Source organism: Haemaphysalis longicornis, unplaced genomic scaffold (genome assembly GCF_048455015.1).
Source record: "Haemaphysalis longicornis isolate Haplotype H1 unplaced genomic scaffold, Haemaphysalis longicornis Haplotype H1 scaffold_4, whole genome shotgun sequence".
NCBI classification, from domain to species: domain Eukaryota; kingdom Metazoa; phylum Arthropoda; class Arachnida; order Ixodida; family Ixodidae; genus Haemaphysalis; species Haemaphysalis longicornis.
In genome coordinates this window covers 124,744,433-124,765,335 of record NW_027526361.1, presented here as the reverse complement: position 1 = coordinate 124,765,335, position 20,903 = coordinate 124,744,433, and the positions used below count along the sequence as shown (strand labels likewise).

Sequence of the window (20,903 nt, the reverse complement as noted above, 5' to 3'; positions counted from 1 at the left end):
AAAAGTACGCGGGGAACACAAGGCGGAGGGAAGGAGGGAAGATGCTAACCCCGACCCGCGTGCTCGGAGGAGAGACGGGTATGGAGGAGGCTGCGCGGTATTTGGGATCATGCGCACAAGCTCTCTCGCGCGGCTGGCGCTGGCGCTGCCACTCTCTCCGGCTCAGAGCAGCTCGGACCCGCAGTCTGGCCTGCGCCTCTCTGCTGTGTGGACGTACGACGACGACGTCGCCGCGGCAAAGAGAAGAGCCACGCTCCTCCTCGACCCCTCGCGTCGCATCGTCTCGGACCTATCTCGCTCGGGAGCAGGAAGAGCAGCTTCAGGAGTGGGGGACGCGTCTCTGCTGCTGTCTCCACCTCGTTATCGGCGGCTGAGTGATCAGGGGGAGATTATCGTTCCTCGCAGAGGATGACACGAGGCCGATAAGGAGGTGTGTAGGTGTCAAGACTGGCAATTGGGCCACCGGCCCTTTCGTGCCGGCATTGCCTCGCTCACTCGACAGCATCTTTTAATCTTCACTGACGACAGGCGATTTCCTCCGCATTTGTAGTGACTAAATTTTTAAGTGGTTGTTCACCTTTGGATGAAATTGAACCGTAAACGCGAATACGATTCCTTAAACTTTTGAACACGTTGGACTGTTTTTTTGGAAGTTTGACTCGTATCGCCGAGTTTTCCGTGGAACGCCCTGAAAAGTGCTGTGTCTAGCTCGGCGCGCCACTCTCTGTTTTAGTGCTGTGACACAAGTAAGTCTGCGGTCGCCGCTGACTTTCGTCGTTGCAAAGGGCCAGCCCGACAGAAAAAGGGAGCAGCCCGGTTGAAGTGGACGCGGGGGATTGCATCTGTCCGCGGTCACGGCTGCTTGTAAAGGAGAGAAGATTACTGCCAATTAGGGACGGGCGTCCCGTCCACGCCCGGCAACTTTTTCCCCCTTCGGGATTCAGCAGCGCCGACTTCGGCCTGACAGCGCAACGAACCGGTGAGTTTACCGACTGCCGCAAAAATTTATTGCGTTAAGTGGAACGAAACACAGCCCTCCCTTGCCTCATCCCAAAGCTTCGTCGGTACCGCCCGACCCATTCATTCTTCGCGGCTTTCTGTGCCACTTTTCCGGCCCCCTAATCGTGAGTGTCAGTCGCCTTATCGAAGATGACGGGGCGCGGGAAATGGACAGGACGTCCTGTCACAACGCCATGTTCTCTCATCGCAGGGGGCTGATGCAGCCCTCCCTACTTTGCTTCTCGCGTGACATAAAACGAGCTGGTAGGAATCAAACTGATGGACACAATTACTGACCACACCCATATTGCACCCGCACTTTGTGAGGCCACTAGTCAACGCCTTCTCACTCCTCGAGAAGGCTGACGAAATCGACCGATTGTTAATCGCTTACATAGACTGAGGTGCGATTACAAACATTTATAAACTAATGTGGTTTAAATGTGTAAATGTTGCTTCGAAACAACAAAAAGTGAACTGTTCTGTTAATGCTACCGAAGGTTTGAAGGCAGTATGGTGTGAATATCAACTGAGAATGGGTTATACAATTTTTTTTGACTGAACGGTAGAAACTGCTACTATCATTTAGGGCTCGAGAATTCTCCGTCATCATAGCGACATCGCAATCCCCCGAGGCCTAAATCGAAGCGGAAAACATTTTTTTCACTGACAATGGTTTTACTGCAGATATCCCCCTTAACTATGAACATGCGGATCGGTGCAGGCAGCTCATGCGGAAAACTATCCTCTCAAAAATACTTCTCCGCACTACTTCCCCAGATCCTCAGTATCGTTGCTGAATTTTATGCTTAATCGTCTCGATAGGACACGCGTAACCTTGACCGCATCATTAGATGTGTTCGTAAGCCATCCACGTGCACTGTTCGCATTTGGTGGCGTGACAGTGGAGCTTTTTGAGTAGAGTATATTTAGGCTGTGGACGTAAAGATCCCTTTTATACTTACCGCTAGAAACGAACATCGGCATAACTCAAATTGCAGGAAGGAAAACGAGCCGTACAGACGCGGCGTGTGCCCTGAAAAGTTAAGTGCGAGAAACATCTCCATAATTCAGTATAAGATGAACATGTATATGCCTCCCCTCCCTTTTAATACTCTGTTTTTGTATTAGTTCGTAACAACAAAATATTTCTTTGATCACCACAATTCCAGGTTGCGTTTTAGGATATTTAGAGTGCACTAGGAAAAACATTTTCCTGCCCAAGGAAAGAATTTATAATTAAAAATTGATTTTGGCATTCCAAGCACATGTTCGGAAGTCGTAATTAAAAGTTTAAAGGTATACATCAACGTTTTCTCAGCGACTTTTGCTCTTTTAATGCGGCATGTACATAACTGTTATCGCAGTGAAACTACGGCTTCTAAATTACAAGTTACGTTCCGAAGGCTGCTAAAGCTCAACGGCAACTGTGGGGTATAAGATTGACCAATTTATTTATGTGGTTATTTTCTGTTTACATTTATTTGATGACTTTTGCACTGTTTCCGGTAATTCACAAAAAGGAAACCACGGTTCAAGGGGCTGGTGTCTGAGCGAGACCTCTCCTTAGGGCTACAATTGGGTGGGACCACAATGCAGCTAATAAATACCACAAAAATATAAAATGGTACGTATGCCCGTCTGCAACAGTTTGCATTGAGCGCGAAATCAGCAATATATTAGGCACGAAGCAAATTAAACGGGACATCAGCAACACACAAGAAAAAAAACACCTTGATAGAATTACAGAGTTTATAAAACTGCCGAATAAAAAGCATTGCTCAAAGACACGAACAAATGTATTTTGTTGACGTCGGAAACAATGAATGAAAAGAATTAGAGAATCTCCGTGCAACCGGGCGTAGCTTGTTCTTGTACAAAGCATAGGTGTAGTCGCCTATGAGAGTAATGTTCAGCACAGCTATCCGAGTTTGAAGTATTTTTAAAACCGTCTTTCCGCTGAGGCCTGCGTAGCACGCTTAACCGTGCGAGTCGCTCAACTGCGCGCTACAACGAAGTCGGGCGTTCCTTATTCTCCAAGCTTTCAGCTGGATGGTGCCACGGTTTATAGAAATGCCAGTAACTTTGTTGTGACGGAAAGAATTGGCAGCATGTCCATTCATGCATCCACAAATGTTTCTGCGTCAGAATCGAATGATAACGGTTGTGCTGTTAATACCCTACTACCGATAATTGCCCGGACGCGATGCCGATGCCTGTTCTCCAAACTAAGCTAATATCTACAGGTGCCATCAGAAGTAAATGGAACACGGGAGCTGTGACTGAACCGCATAGGAGCGCCGAATAGCTGCACCGGCGGAAACGAAAGGAGCAGAACACGCATGCGCGCCTACTGACTGTGGTAACCTATCTATACCTACAAACCCCCTTCTTTTAACATGGCCAAGAGCATTGTTCGCAGCCTACTGGTCACGGCGTTGGCGCTGATAGCAGCCACACCAAAAAATATTTAAAAAAAATTATCACTTTAGATTCCTCTTGTGGCCCCACTTCTCCAGCAGCTGGCGTGAGCTGGAAGTGTGGGAGCCGCTGCCCGATGTGTCTCTGCTGTCAGCGCCATCACTGAGATCAAGATGCTGCAAAGAATGCTTTTGGCCACATTAAAAGAAGTGAGTTGAGGGGTGTAGATGGGTTTTTACCACGGGCAGGTGCGCATGCGTGTTCTGCTCATTTTGTTTACGCGGGGCAGCTACACGGCGCTCCTAAGCGGTTCGGCCCCAGCTGCCGTGTTCCAGTTACTCCTGACGGCGCCTGTATATCCAGAAGCTTAAGAACAGCAGCTTCGCGCGCGCGGAAAAATTGAAACCCCGAACTTGCATCCCAAAGGCATTTATAAATTTTAGGTGAAATTTAAATATTTTTAAATTTCATGCAACCTGATGCGTTCTGTTTTTACGGAAACTTGTTTTTAGCAGTTGGAAAGTAGTAAGGAATCTAAAAGAAACTGCTAAAATACTTTTCTGGCGTTCCATTGTTGCGTCTGGTGTTTTGCTGTCCCTCTGTGGCTCGTGTAAGCGCGTAACAGCAGCTAAACTCGAGAAAAAGACATAGAGGCTTGACTCCTGCGAGCTTGTATTGTTGGTACTAAAGATTCTGTAGGGGTGAGCAACAGCATAAAAAAGGTGGAGGATTCGTTTAATTTGAATCGAGTAGAGAGAATGAGTTATGGTCAAAGAAACAAACCACTCGGCTACTTTACAATGACATCTTGATATTGACTTGATCAAAGGGTAACTTATGATGATGTAGGTACTTTTAGGTGCAAAGGTACTTGAGTTAAAACTAACATAAGTCTCCTAGCTTAGCTTGTAGCACAGGTATTTTGGATCCTCGATGTCTCCAATTTCCACTTCCTTAAATGAACGATGGGGTAGGCAACCATCATACAGTCTAGACACTAAAATTACGACGAGCCTTAGCACTCCTTATCATAAAGCGATTAAAAATGATTTGATTTCAAGTTCTTAACGTGTCCTTTGGTAATATGATCATCTTTTTTCCACTGCATCTTTTTTCTTGTGGCGGTTACTGTGATTCGGCGCATACCCGCGTTGGCAGAGCCGAGGAAATAGTAATACATTATTCGAAAAGCAACGTCGGTCATTTTGTAATTGTGGTGCGCAAAATGCCTACATAAGCCTAAGTATGTGTCCCTCACGAAACTTTTTATGTTGAAGGTAAATACTTACATAGATAGTTATCTATTTTCTTTTGATTCTATCCAGTCTTGCTTGTATTGCTCTGACTTGGCTCGTACCACAGTTCGCATCGCCAAGCAAAGACGGCACTGACTTGAACGTCCCTTTCTGTGACCTAAGTACTACTCCCATAATTACCCTGCTAAAATAACGTAATTATGAATCAATACATCTCTTCAATTCGACACTTTTTTTAGGGCGAAGGCCATGACAAATTCACTGCGTGCATGTTGAGTCAACAGGTGTTACGCAACATTAGCGTTGTAGAATGTGCATGCCCGTATCACTTTAAGGGAGCCTATGGTTCAAACATTACCACACACAATTTACGGAATTGTGTTATTGTATAAATTGATTTTTTTACGGGAGCACTGCTAAGAAAATGGCGTAAATCTCAGCACTCATTGAATGCAATATTTATTTGAGCCATCGCATTGTTAAGTGAGATCTTTTGGCCATTTCAGGGGTGGGAAACGCTGGGCTTTGACACATGAAAATAAATAATTCTTTCACATTTAGAACGAAAAGGTTCCGAACTGCTTCTGTGCTTTAGAGCAGCGATCTTCTTAATGCTCAGCACAGATAAACCGTAACTTCACTGTGGTCAGCCTATTTTGATACTTGTGAAGTGTTGAGAGAAAAAAAGTTGCACGCTGCTTGGCCTTCGCGCTGTTAGTATTTCTTTCGGTGTTCATGCAATGATCGACGAAATTCTTGAATATAATGAACTACATCCATAGCGAGGGCCTCCGTTCTGGCCGTTTTGCTGCCGCAGGCAGCTCAGTATGGTTTGCGGCCAGTCAACAGATCTTGACATGCCACAAACAGTGGAGTGACAGCCGTGAGTGTGCAAAATAGGTACGTGTTCCCTGAGTTCCTCCGAGTGCAACCTTGCGCATTTAACCCGATTCAGTTATCACTCAAAGGGAGCTTGCGCTCGAAGAAACTGGCTGATTGAAATATTGATTGCTTCTTACCTCGCCCAGCATGGACTGCATTAGGCACGACTTGTAGGAAAGCGCGCCTCAACAGCATAAATTGCTACTTGCGGGTATGTTTTCGCAAATAGCATTGCAAGTATGTTTTCATCTATGGGAATACGTTTTCTAATATATCAGCGGGGACACTCATATATGCGCCGGAGCTAAAGCCTAACGCTAACCCCGTTGGTTTCACAATGTCAACCGTTCACGTAGCTTGACGCATGCTGGTACAGTTAGCAATATTTTTAATGTGTAACGGTGAACGCGCGAGACCTCGAGGTACAGCATGATGCCTGACGTAGCCCGTTTGCGCTTAAAACAAAGAAACCCTGTAGTCGATAAATAGTACGTGGCCAGCGACGTCCAACACACAGTGCATGGTCCTAGGGGCACCGGTGGACGCCATTATTTCTGAAGTCATGACGCTATGCCTAACATCTGGCCATCGCATACCCGCGTCACCCCTCCCTCGACTGCATATCAAACTCACCGCAAGCGACTTGTAAACCGCAAAATAAAGAACACATTTACAATGGCGCACCAAGAATACCGCTTTTTAAATAAAGCTCCGTCGAGGGAAGGAGTTCACCAGAAAGCCGTCGGAGTAGGCAAATAGGTCTTTCGCCTCAAAAACACATCCAGATAAAAATAAATCACTGTACCTGCTTACTAAGTTTCAGAACACGCGATTGGTAACTAAGCCTTAAAGGGGCCATGAAGACAAAATACAAGTTTGGCTCATTAGAAAGACTGCTCTGTCGTGATAACAATGATACCGATTTCATCGCAAACTTCGGGAAAAGAAAGGAGATATTAAAGAAAACGCGTGGAGGAGTGGCGACTCGCTAGCCAGTTTCCGGCAACTTTTCTATGACGTCACAGAATCTTGTTTGGGCGATTGACGGCGGCTGAACGGATCAATCGCAAGGACACGTGACTGGACGATTGTAGTGGGGGACTAGTTACGTTTGATCGAATCACTTGAATGCTAACCTGCAGTTAAGACACTGAAAATTATGTTTTTAGTGATGGCCCACACGACGTCACTCGTGCCGATAACACGTCACTGTGGCGCGAAATTTGAAAGTTCTTAAGTATTTCTTGCGTTTTTATTGGTTAAAAAAACATTTTTCATGGCCGGAATGAAGCTGAGTGAGGTACTGAAGCCCACCTCTTTCAAGTTAACCAAAGTCGTATTTTGTCTTCATAGACCCATTAAGTGCTTATTTCACGCTTGGTGCCGGGCTAGTTGGTAGTTCATTATTTGAAGGGCTGCGGTTGAGGTAAACACGTGTTCGTGTTTTTTATGGTCCATCTTTCTGTTTAACCCGAAGCCAATCCAACAAACATCCTAAAGTCATTGTTTCTCAACTGATTTGTATATTTTTCGAAGTTTCTGTGCTTACGTACAGGTGTCCAAATTTTGAACGTCACGTTGGTCTGTGAAAGCTTGAGCTTCGGGGTGTTGTTTTTAACACTCGTCAAAAAACGCAGCTCGCAAAACGAGTCTACATAAGCGTATTATAGCAATTTTAGGTCTCCGAATTCTAAACTTCCGCAATAAAGTAAGCTCTAATTATCCTGCGGTTATTTAAAACTGACAGTTATGTTTAACTTACAATTTCAAAAGAGGCTCTTGATTATAACTGTATGCATGCATGAGGAAAAAAACACTAAAGCGAAGATATGAATCCAGCGCTGGGTCCCTCGTCAAAAGGTGAGAGCAACTTATTATAGGCACGTCCATTCTCATACCTTTCCGGTACGTATGCGCCTCTCAAAAGCACTGATCCATATGAATAACGCACATCATTTGGAGAGCAGATGATTGCAACGACAAAGTTAAAGGAATACGGCTGGTGGACCTCCCTACAGGCCATATAAACGTTAGGTATAGTCAACCAAGGCTTCTGGAGTTGTCACGGCGGATTTGCAGCAGCCTTGTGACCATTTAACGTGCCGGCCAATGACCTTGAAAGTTTAGCCTAGAGTAATGACACCACAGGACACCGTCATGCCAGTAGGCTAAAACGCTTACACCCTTCATTCAACGTCGCACCGTCTGCACTGCAATAGTAAAAACCGACCTGATTTCTCGCAGTTCTCTATATTATTGCGTGAACGATAGGTTGATTTTATCCGCAAAATTCTTCTCCGGTGAGCTGTCAATTGAGCGAGCGACAAGAGAGCACAAAGGGACAGAGCGCTGGCTTCGGTGACACCGCCTTCGCACCGCTGCCGGCGTTGCTATGGAGTCGCCAAGTAGAAGCGCAGTTCGCCCCCTGCCTCTGCCGACGCTCTGGTTGCGCGCCCTCCCGACGCGTCCTGGGAATCCCGCCACCGCTTATACGCGTCCGCTTATACCGCTTATACCTGGTGTGCTGACAGTGCAAAGTCGGCAAAGAAACAGGAATGAGAACGGCAGCTAGAAAACGGGGATACTGGTGGCCAGAAAAAGCAGCTCCAACCGGTCGTTAACTGAGGAAACTGACCATTTGTCTCCTCGCATATAATCAAGTACATTCCCTCTCTCGGTGAGATCTGATCGTGTAACGTCAGATTTCACTGTAGGACTTGTTTATTCACAGATATTAGGAATGCGTGCTATGGTGCTTGTACAGAAGGCTTTGAAGTACCCCTACGTATATAAACAAACAACTAAGCAATTTTGGCGTCAATGGGATGTTTAGTTGCAACATGCGTAATACATAGAATTTGGACTTACCTTATGAGCGTCTCCACAAATTTTCGACTTTGCGACATCATTTCTAACAAACCATAACTGTGTATATTCATTGCACTATTGCTTTCTAAATTAACTGCCAAACTTCAGGTGACATCACTGTCATGCACCCCTCCATCTGACGACGACGATGTTTAAAGGCGGAGCTTTCTCGTGATGGAATCTTTGGTTGGCTAATCCCACACTGCGAGTATGTTCTATTCTTCAGGTACACACCACTTTTCTGGAATACCCACAGCAACTATAGGGTGTTCCCTCCGTAGGCCTAACGTTTGCGTTTGGGGTGGACGGCGCGAATTGGAACCTGCTGCTTTGCGTTAGATTCGACCATGTCGAAATTGAGCAATCGTATAGACGCCGGCATCATAGCACGAGAGACCCAGGTTCGATTCTGTCACATGAAGTGTTTTCTTGTTTACCGATGGTCATAATTATCATCGTCAAGGAAAGTTGGCTTCCCTGCAAGGCATATCGACGTACAACGGCATCAGTGAGGTCACTAAAGCTTCGATTCGAGAAATGGTCATGAGTCCCACTTGCGTTCTTTGGGCTCGTGCGCGCGCGTCCTTATGAGTACGTCTTTATGAGAGTGCGCGATGGGTATGTTGTGACTCAAAGTCTAAATTTCAGAATCCATAGCGAACGAAAACCCGCTGCTCGACAGAAACGAGAGAATTGGATTGGATTGGAAAAACTTCTTTGGGGCCTGCGAATGAAGTCCTATTGCTAGGTCTTCATGACTTGGCCGGAGTTGTCACCGCAGATGTAGCCAACCCGGCTAGGGGTCCTCCGCTCCCCGTCACCGGGTCGCCAGGGTCCTCCTGCCTGGCCAGCGCCACGATGACTCGCTGGACAGCCTGTAGTTGAAGATTTTGGTCTTCAGTCCGCACCGCCTCCTCGAAGGCAGGTGGCATCGTTCTTGTGTTTGATTCGTCCGGGTATGCGAGGCAATCCCAGACGATGTGCTCGAGTCTTGCTGGAGCTTTGCGACACACCCGACAGGTGGCATCAGGTTATGTCTCCGGGTACATCTTGTGCTTTAGGTAGGGGCTCGGGACCATCTTTGTTTGGAGTTGCCTATAGATGACCGCCTGCTCCCTGTTCAATCCTTTGCAGGGGGGTGGGAGCTTGCGTCTGGAAAGTCGATAGGCCTGAGTAATTTCTTTGTAGGTAGTCATTCGGTCTCGTGTGCTGTGCCACAAGTGCTCTCCGCCACTTTGCTCGCCGCGGTTAGTGAGTTCGCGCGCACGAGCGTGTGCGGTTTCATTGTGGTTCTCAGCACGTGCCGACACCGTACCTGCGTGTGCCGGGAACCACTTGATTCTCGTCTTCCCCATGAGGCTTGGTTGTCTTCGCAGTAGTTTCTCCGTTACGGGGGAAACCATTTACAGATTGTTTGTAGCATTCATTCGTTGCAACCGCAGCATGTGCTGTTTTCTATATTTCTTTTATTTGCATCAGATCAAGCGCAAAAATGTGGTATTCGAAGCAACACACACCAAGTAAAGTTTTGAGAGCAAAGGAAAGACGCAACCTTCATCTTCAAAGTTGCACAAGCGTGCGATTATTTGTGTTAGCAATAAAAACATAGTTGAAGATGGTGGAGGGGGCGGCGACGGAAAGGCCTGCGTTGCCTCTCCCAAAATCATTCATTCACCCCCAACGTGCACTTGTAAACGAAGTTAAAAGCAGCCTTTATTTTAAAAGTAAAACATCAATATGGACCAAAGCCACCAAGATAGAGCGTTACAAGGATTTCCTACTCGTGCTGTGGCTGCCTATATCAGTTCACGTCGCTTCATAAACAGTGAAAATTACAATGGCCGACGTAACCGCCCTAGGCGAATACCTTGTTCGTGGTACGCATCTGGGCAGAAATGGCTGCAGGGCAGGACGCTTGCAGAGATTTGACGAAACAAACACCAAAGCCCCACACAAGCACGGCTCGTGCGCGTCATTTATTCTTTAACCAATTAACGAGCACAATGGAAAGACAGTCACCCCAGGCGTGACGCTTTTTCAGGCCGACAAAAAGGATCGCCGTTGTCCTAGCAACATGTAATGCGCCGGGGCTATTTCAGGATGGAGCAGTTCATTGAGGCTGCGGGTCTGTTAACCCTGCCAGCTCCAGGCAGCATTATGATCCCTTTAGCTCAGCGTGTTTTCATCCACGGGCAGGCTCCATTCAACGGAGGCACGACGAAGCGAACGCTGGCTTAAGCTGTGACGTCCTTTGTTGTCGTGGGGCAACGGGTCAAACTTGGGGGGCATTGAACTTTTATTTTGTGCAGATGTGACGTTTAGCCCTCTGTAAAAGGTGTACATCCAAGACCGCCTCTAGTTTATTTGTTTTGCTGGGTAGTACTGTGAGGGTGTTGCCCTTAATAGCGCTTACCAGCTTCCAGCAGAAGTCATGCCTTGATATGCCCCGTGACAAATATGGGTTTTTTTTTTCTACTGAAGCATTTCTTGTTTTGAGTGAAGCCCTTGAGTTTCAAATAAAAATCTTAAAGATAGAGGCTACAGTGTAAAGACGAATGACAGGAACGAGAAACGAATGTTGCCTTTTTTTCTACGTCGGCGCTCAGACACTACCGCACTGAAAGCATGGCTTGTAACGAGGAACCTAATCCTTAAATGGCGGATTTCCAGGTAAAATTTTTGGTAATTACAATCATTTCTTTAAGTTTGAAGCTCCTCTTGAAATAGGTTATGTCGAAAAATAGAAAGCTAAATAAGATTTCATCCTTTAGCTTTGCAAAGTTTTATAGACGAAGCCATTGATCCTATGAGCTTTTTATTATTTGAACTTGAACCTTTACAGCAGGGGGAAGGGGTGGTGTAAAGAGGTGATGATGAAGACAACACAGAACCTATCTTCATACCAAAGAATAACCAGCTCAAACGTCATAACAGTTTTGTTCGATTCGAAACGCTGCTAGTTTTACTCAGAAATTCTTACTTAAAGGCCCACATTTCCTCTTATCCGCTTCATCCGCCGTAGTATGACCCGCCAACGGCTCTGCGACGTAATTGAGGCAGCAGCCTACAGCGAAGGGAAAGTACGTTGACTCGCCAACGTCTTTCATAAATGGCGAACTTTGAGTCCGGTGTCGAAACTAGTTTAAAGAACTTGGAAATTCGAACGAATACTTTTTACGGTGATAAAACGTTTTACAAACGGCTACAACTGTGAAAGTTCAGTGTCATTCCACGCTGTATAGGCGGATGACCAGCGGAACTTTATGTGCCCTGTTGACCGGGGCGTAGTCTCAGGAGGGCACGTAACAAAAGAGGTTTGTTTGCAATTTGAGATTAAGCATGCTTCTCAGTAGCTAAATGAAACATAGATGTATTGGAGTTATATTCTAGTGGGAAAACATGGCCATCGCCATTTCCCTCCCGTAACACCTAACACCTCATGTATTGACAGCAGACAGGAATATGATAATATTCACAACTTCACGGGAACTACTTGAAGTGTAAACAGAATTTGCATAATTATAGGGTCTTCATAGAGGCTAGTTGTCACATGCTTTGTTTTGTAATAGTTTCGATAAATAACAGGTTACGGGCCATTCCATCTAACATTTAGCTCAGGGGACTAGCATGTAAGGACTGCTTCGAGGAATTCTGTAAGCATGGCAATTTCACTGCGAAGTGACTTCTCAACACAAGTAAATGGACTGAAATCGCCTTTTTTTGACACTGAACCCACTAATGACGTCCACCAGTTTCGAAATGTTATAGCTAACATTGAATAATCAGGAGTTCCTCTAATGTTTGTTTTTCATGAATCTCAGTTGCAATTTTTGATTATCTCAACTTCTTTGTGCTGTTTTTTTGTTTTATGTTTGTTTGTTTTTCTTGTTTTGTTTTGTTTTTGCTCGCGCTCCACCCCCTCTGTAATGCCTTTTGCCCCGAGGGTATCACAAATAAATAAACGAAACTTGGTGTTTACGAGAGAGTCGTGCCAGCGCCCAATTTCAGTATATTTTCTTCAAGATACGTACATTCGATTGCGAGCTACAAAGCCTTCATCAGAAACTTGACTTCACCGCCCAATTGGTCGACACGACTTTCGCTGAAGTACTCATTTTGGTGTGAATATAGCCTATGATAGCTCCGCTATTAACCCGCACGTGGATCGGCATATAAGGTGGGGGTGAACACAACAAGTCCAGGGAACGCTGCGCCATCGATGAGGAGATGATTTACAGGCGCGAGACCTCCCGACATGGAAATATTGAAGGAGAGTTCACGCCCGTGAATTTCTCAATGTACCGGTTAGTTTTAGGCTGAGTTCACATGATCCAATTCAATTCTAGTCAGTTTCTTTCGCCTAAGTGAGAACAAAGTCTATAGCTGTACCGCTGTACTATTATGAGCAATATGAAAGGGAACACAGGAACCCGTAAAAAACACCCTCAGACCCAGCTATCAGTGATACGCAGCGGCCGCCGTCGGAAGGAAAGTGGAAAGGGGGACGCTATTCTAACAGCTGCTCCCCATCCCGCTGTGCGTCTTATCGGCTGTCGGACGATACCACATTATCGGCGAAACGACGTAAGCTGCTGCTTTGTAGAAATGCCAGCGTGGTGGGGGTGCCAACAGTTAGTGAAAGAGCGCCCTCCTTTCCACCTTTGTTTTTCACAGCGCCATCCGCGTATCGCTCCGAGTCTGTTTCGAGGCTGTTTGCCACGCGTTCCTGTGTTCCCTTTCATATTGCTCATAATAGTACATGGTAGAATTTGCCATTGCAAAAAAAAAGCCACTGATAGTCCCAGTTATGCCATTAGGGATGTCCCATCCTCTCGTTTCGCTGCTATATAAACGTAAGGCTTGAGAGAAAATAATGAGGCCACCCAAGTATTCGCATCCTGGCAAAGTGAATGTGGTATTATTACTGTCTAATCGCTGCGTAATGCCTTAGGGGGGGCCAAGTTTTCAAGGGTAGTTGTGTGCAGTTGTACCAAACAATATGAAGTTGTTATGCACAGTAATGTGATAACTGTATTTGACTTGGGAGGTAAAAAGCCCGTTAGTGCTCGTTCCTTCCGCTGCGCGAAATATAAAATGAAGAGCACTCTGGCGCGTGATAATTTAGCATTTAGCCAGAGAAAGAGAGGAGGAGTAGGGGCGGTACATAACATGAAAGCACGGTTTAAGTTTGAACGAAGGAAATGTTTGTAGATTAACCAAAAGAAGGCGGTAACGCGTAAAATTTTCACAGCCATTGTTCTACAGTAGAAATCCCGAGAAGAACAACGCATTCAAAAGCTAGTACAAAATAATTTCCGGATGCGGCATGGATTCTAAGCAGATTTGATTTTGTCCGTTGCAAATCAAGTTTTCCGCCCGACGCGGCAGGGGGTTTCGCAGCACACTCGCCGTCATTGCAAAATCGTCCGTTTTATTTTCGACAATGTCTGAATTGAAGTCTTTTTTGTAGACTTTCAAGACGCTTATATTTCTACTATTAGGTGAACGGCTATCTTTTTCGGGAACAAGTACGCCTGAAAAATGATAGTCGCGTGTGATTTGTGGGGTCGGATTATATATGTTGAATGTTGGTTGAAAACGTTCTGGTCATTTCATGTGGCAGCTCACTGGGACAATGATTTACTTGATCAGAAAACCTCGCTGCAATAATATTCTTAACGCTGCCGTCATTTTAGAAGCTGAAACGATTACGGAAATAACAAAAGCTCCATCCTGACATAAACACCTAGCAAATCGAAGCGCAGTAACGTTTGTTGCCCCTTTCTGCTCGTGAGCTACTTCAGGCCAAAATTTCGAGATCTGTTTAACAGCACTAACCCAACGTCCAGCTTTCTTGCGGCCTTTAACGAAATTACACAAGACGAAGCCCTCGCAATGTTGGGGGAGGCTTCAAGTTTGCTTTCTTCATTTTAAAGTATCTAAATCCCTTCGTTTGCCACTAAAGGCGAAAGCATGAGGAGAAATCCGAAGACTTCCTCAAAAAGAACCTCACAACAGATTGCCTTTTTTTTTGTTTCTATGACTTACGCGATCAAAATTTTCTTCTTTTCTTTCTGTAGCGTCGATGTACCGGCTGCGATCTTGCCCTTGTAATAACCGCTCCCAGTTTTGTTGCGAAGCAGGGAGGCAGGCCCAACGCGTGAAGGTCATACCAGCGTTCCTCCCTTGCAGGACGGTTTTGGGCAATATCATTTTCCCTCGAGATTCAGTTCTTGAGACTTGTGTTTTTGCTTCCCCTAGCCAGAAAAAACCCGAAGTATCCAGTCTTGCCACCCCCAACCACCCCATGCTCCTCTGTATCTTGCCGAAATATTTGCAACAACTATCCAGGTAGAAGCGACTTGCCAAAAAAAGAAGCAAGAGACGGAACTCAATGCTGTCGCGACACAAAGTCTTTTTAACTCGCAGTCACAAAATCAGAGAAAAAAGGGCTACTTCCCAACGAAAACTAAGCTCTTGGCTAATCCGATGTCTCGTTGCAACGTCACGGCGGGCACTTGGGACCGCAGCCCCACACGGGAAAAGAAAAGATTAGGCCTGAGTGAAAGCCTGCTTAGACCCAAGCTGTCTGTCATGCTGTTGCGTAAAACCGCTGGAAAGCACGTCGACTGACGCCAGCGTAACGTTCGACGGTGACAGGCCTATCCCTGATGTTTCGCCTCATCTCAGTGCATAGCAACATAAAAAAACATCGGGGGATTTTAAGCACTGAAGTTTTAAGCACTGAAATACTTAGGCTATATGCAAGGTATTGCAGCGGGTGCCGCATGCTCGCCAACCGGGTGTTCTCTTTTCTCGCCTCCGTGTGAAAACTGCTCTCCGCGGGTGGAATCCTGCCCGCTCCTCAGCGAAATATGCTCAGGACAGTCTAACGGCTACTTTCCGCGATGGAAAAATTGCGATACAACGTAATACGAGTTTGGAGCTGTTACAGAGGCAGTTTTAATCGCGATCAGGCACAATCAAGCTCCGGTTAGTCTTAGTTCTCGAAGCCGCACTGATGCTTTAAAGCGCGTATTGATGTTTTCAAAAAGGCCGAATTGTACTAAGTTGACTGTAATGAGCGTATGATGATACTTAACTAGTTCAGTGTCGCTACATTTACAAGCCTCACAGGAGAACTCCCGTCGGTTCTGCCGGCCCCTGTAGCGAGTGCAGCAAGCATTCATAGCGTATCTTTCTGTACTACCACTATTAACAAGACCAAGACCAAACAATGGGGAAGCGAGTCGTCGTTACAGAGGCACTCATACACCACACACACGGCCTTGCCACTGCTACTGGTTGGGATGGCACACAGCTTCGCCAACGTTCCACACGCCTCCTGAAGAAGGTTCATGTGGGGCCCGTATAGCGTACTATGGAGTTCCTGAACAAAGATTGCAGCAGGCCTCGTCGCAGTAGTTGCATATAAAGGGCATTCAAGGAAGAGTAAATTCAGATACACTTTAAATTAAGATTGGAAGTGCGACATGACAAGGTACTGGCCACTAATCCCCCACGGAGACAGCTCGATGGCAGAAACACACTGCATTCCGCACGGTGTTTGGCGTTTTTTGGAGAACGGATGTGGAACAGTGTGGATCATGGAGTGCTCCTTGTTCTGCAAGACTTCTCTGATGTTTAACATAGTTGTCCAGATGACTGCCGGGTGGCGCAAAAAGTCCCCGCGTCCACCAGCGCTTTTGCGTCACCGCTGTTGTAGCAGCTCTATAAGGGCCTCTGCCTAGCGTTCGTAGCCTTCGTGGTGGCATGCAACTGGTGCACGAAATGGGCTTTGCGTTGCATAGCGGGTACATAAACGTGGACTTGTGTGTGCTTTGGAAGGGCCCAAGTGAACTTCGATGTCGTGAAGCGTGCCGCTCTTCAGCACAATGAAGGATTCCAGATATTAGGCGAACAGGATATGCGACTGAGCATCCTCATCCATCCGAAAAAGGTGAAGCCCGTAGTACGCTGACGACATCGCAAGTCGATTACGGGTTTGGTCTATAACGACGCTCGAAATGGTGGCGCCACGAAGAAAGAAACAAACTCGGAACGACACGATGCCAGGGCGATTCACATAAACAAGGGCTCTAAAATTGTAACTTGACTTGCAGCCAGTGCATTTTTCTCATTTCTTCTTACTGGACCGTTTATGTAGTTAGTTTGCAAGCGTTAGCTTACGAAGTAGCACACATTCGCAGCTAGGTAGATTGGTAGGAGGACACGTGCGCGCAACGCCCCCAGCAGTTCATACGAAAGAAGTGTTCTGTCAACGCTAGCCGACCACTCCGTTTCTCTGCCGCTATGCTGTTTGCTGTTTCCCTAGGTTGCTTGGTGCAATGTTTTCTTTGTTCCTTCCCGCAGATTGACGAAAAGCCGCAGCATTTCCACCCATAGTGCCTAACGGTACTGGGTGATGCAAGCGCGTCATTGTGAAGATGAATTTTGTGGCAAAAGTTGGAGCGAAGAACACTTGTAATACGGAACTAGTATAACGGTATTGTGGGCACCACCGTGTGTCGGACTACTGCTCCGCTGAGTCGGGCAACGCCGGTTGGGGGAAGCTTGGCGCGGCATGCAGCTACGCCGCTGACTGTACAATTGAAAGCCGTGGCTACGCACGCAAGTACCAACGTTCAAAGAAGACCCCTTGTCATCCCTACAACAGGCTCTTAACCATTACGCAACTGTGACCTGGATTGACGAGAGCCGCCCTAACCCTAACTTCCTCCTCCTTCAACTATGGGTGCAGCGCTTCGAGGCGGAATTGGCTCCTTGTGGCGATCCCAGCTCTAGAACTTGCACGCTCCGCCATAACGAACTCACTCACTGCGGCGGCTTGCCGCCATGAACGCCGCGGGTCAAGCAAACGTTGGCTTAACACGTGCGCTTTGTTATGGCCCCAGTCTCAAGTCCGTTTCATATCCGCGTGCTTGTAGCGCAAGCTACACTGTGCTACCTGGCGCAGTCGTCGCCGGGCGACCAGTTTTGTCCTTGAGTGCTAGAGGTGAAACCACAACCCCTTCCGCAAGCGCCCTGCACGGTGCTGCGGCCCAAAACGGGGAGAGATAGGCGGCAGGGAAGAGGTAGGCGAGGAGGGAAAGGAGACGTGTGTGGGACCACTGCACGGGGCGTAGAGGAGAAAGGCGAGCAGGCCGCCGCCACAGTGATAAGCGCGCACCGCGAATGAAGGACACGAAGCCCTGTGCGGCCCAGAACCGTGTGCGATCGAGGACGACGAACATCACAACTGTGGTCACATGTAAATCGGCGAGGCTTAGACAACGCCGTTAGGCTAAAAAGAGGAAACACGCTACTGTTGCGTACAGCTTCGCTACTTTCAAGTCTTTTGCATAAGTGTAAGCTTCCTTCATTTTTAGATGCAAAGCATCTCTTGCTCTCGGCTCCAACGTCCATCTTCCATCCATCCGCCGGCCCAGAAAGACACCGGCAACATAGCCGCTCCAGGAGCCCTTTAAGGGGAAGCGTGCTCGTCTCGCACCGGCCCAGAAAGACACCGGCAACACTGTCGCTCCAGCATCTCATGGTCGGGGCTATGTCCCCGCCTTGTTGTGGCGCCGTCCACACCCCCACTGCGCATCCTCGGCTCATCTCGGGCCGGCCCAGGAAGACACCGTTAACACTGTCGCTCCAGGAGCCATTAAAGGGTAAGACACCACCGGGCGTTCAGCAAGCAGAGCATACGCAGTGGGGGTGTGTACGGCGCAACAACGACAAGGGACGGACATAGCAACTTCGCATCTAATAAAATTACACCATCTTCTCGTAGGGGAACCCTTAGTAGTAAGCGAAACAGCCATGGGCTCAACGCTATTTCCCATTTCGTAGTTCCGGTAAGTGAAAAGTGTGGTAGTTACCATAGCAACCAAACTGTAAATATAACGGAAGCTACGTACCTCAACCTAACAGAAACGACGAACTGAAAACTAATGGGCACTTGAATCGACCCCATGGCGCTTTGCATACTCTTCAGGATTCCCCTACGGGAAGATGGTGTAATTTTTTTCATTCTATGGAGCGATCATCGTGACCGCCAAACCCGGAGGCATCGGCGTTTCTGATCTCCAACCAGACTTCATCGCAATGTGCCGATAAGCTGGCTTACACTTCATACCCCCTTTTTGAATAGTCCCCAGCCGTCATGCGCCCTCAATTTACAATACCGACGGGAGCCGGTATGCTTCGATCGTAAAGAAAAATTGAGGGCATACTACCACCATTTACCATTCCAGAACTAAATACGGCCATTGACCTGGCTATACTCTGCAGAGCTCACAACCCTGACGGAGTTACCGATGAATCATTCTAGAATATCGGAGAATACTTTCTACTGGCACATGTTGAGGCGCACAATCTGATATGGCTGACTTATACAATACCCCCGGCGAGGCTTCATTCAAGCGGAGGTTATTCATATTCTGAAACCCAGCAAACCATGCACCGACATCCGCAACCTCCGACCAATGGAACTCACGACCACCATTTGAAAGTTCTCGAGTAATGCTTCGCAGATGCCTTCAATGGTGGCTCGACGAGCATGATCTTTACAACCTAATGTCAGATATGATTTCCTCCCCACGTTTGTGCGGAAGATGGTATGGCCCATCTTTCAGAGAGGCTATTCATTGGCGGCCGGTCCCACCATGTTCGTTCTGCGCTAGGAATGGACATCCACGAAGCATACGATCACCCTGGCCGCGACGCCCTAATCGCGGTACTCCATCTCATGCACCTGCCTTTACGCATACGCGATTCCCTCTGCCTCTCCCTACACAATCGCACTTTCCGCATTTACCTCTACAGATCGCCCACTGGTTTATTTCAGCCTCACCGTAGTGTGCCTCAGGATTTTGTCCTGGCCCCTCTGCTTTCTATAATCGCCTTCATCTCTCTTGTGTGGCGACTCTGCGCCACTCCGCATGTCTCGAGCATCATATATGTACACAGCATCACCGTCTGGTCAGTTCACCACGACCTTCACTTCAACGAGGGCAGCCTCAACAGGGTCTGGGTGAAACTAATTCTTGGTGCAGTTAATAAGGGCAGCATTCTGGGCAAGCTGGTATTCCACAACTAAAAATAATTGCGCAAAAAATGGGAGACATGGACGAAGTAAAGGACGGACACACACGGCAAAAACTTCCAACCAAATTTCTTGTGCCACTGTGTGAACTTTGTAAACTTCACAAGGTACGAACGCACATGCATAAGCATAAACAGAGATGAAACACCCGGCGTAGCGGCGGGGAATAAAACCAATTTCCTTTCGGTGAGTGCAAGAGAGGGCGTGCTGACACATTTATCTCCGAGTCTTCCTATCGCCTCAGCTTCCGTAATTTCTCACATAAGCTGCGTCCGGCCGCGAGATAAAATCGAAAACGTCTCCATATAGGTTTACAGCCGCATCTTAAACAATGCGCAGCCACAAACTTCAAAATAAAATTATTTATTTGGAAGTTTGCGCCGTGTGTGTCCGTCCTTTACGTCATCCGTGTCTCCCACTTTTTGGGCAATTATTTTTAGTCTTGGTGCAAGTATCTCTACTTCAGCCTTTCCCCTACCAAAACAGCCATATTTACTGACGCCAACACATAGGACCGTCGGCGTTTAGCCGCTTCCCCTGTCCGGCTACCTGTTCAAGACACGCCTATACAAACAGCGTTCCCTATACGGGATTCGAGCTTGCATATAACGGCCTCCGACTCTGCGACGCCATAAATTCGCTATTATAGGCATAAAGCATCGCATTCGCTGCGCCTGTTCCGTCAAATTTCCCAAAACGCTGGGGGTGCAGCATCCAAGATGATCCACATGCTGGTGCAAGCCATTCTTCAGTGGCCCGTAGTGTATCAGGCTCGATTCAACTGTCTCAAAAAGTCAGACTGGGCGCTACTCGAACCAATCAACAATTCGGTTCTGCCAGCCATAACTCACCTACCAGCCCTCCCCGCCATCCCATTTCTCCAACAGGAAGCACAGCCTAATAGATTTGGTGAATTAGTTAATCACTGTCTTGAAGGCCACCCCCCTCAGCAAGACCTCAACCCAGATGCCACTGCTCTTAAAGCCTACATGAATAAATAACCAGCCTCACGGTTATCCAGAACCACCTTATGACCACCGTGGGAGTTCCACCAATCAACAGATACGCTACCTATTTCCCGAATAAACCCCCAAACTGTTGGTGCTCTTGTTCTGCTTTCTATGGGCAGTGCTACCATTTCCTCTACGGTGATGTTTGTCGATGCCATCGCATCACGTACTCTGCTCCATACCATTGTAGTTTCACCGAATGTGGCCCAAATGTGGGAAAGTGGTCATCCAACCAAGGAGGGCTCTTCGCAGCGCGGGATGCTCAGCTGCACACAACTGTACTACCCACCCCGGCTTCAGCCCAATGTAACGCCTACGGTGATGCATCAGCTGCTGTCCGAGAGCTTAAAAAGC

The 20,903-nt window shown here is 47.3% G+C and overlaps 1 protein-coding gene across 1 annotated transcript in view; it reads left to right on the top strand.

Moving 5' to 3' along the window:
- The first annotated feature begins 203 nt into the window (after nucleotides 1–203).
- LOC144180555 (adhesion G protein-coupled receptor B1-like) overlaps nucleotides 204–20,903 on the top strand; it is a 333,363-nt gene continuing 312,663 nt past the window's right edge. The window contains exon 1 of the mRNA XM_077708885.1: nucleotides 204–979. The gene's annotated coding sequence lies outside the window, so the exon portion shown is untranslated. The remainder of the gene's footprint in view (nucleotides 980–20,903) is intronic.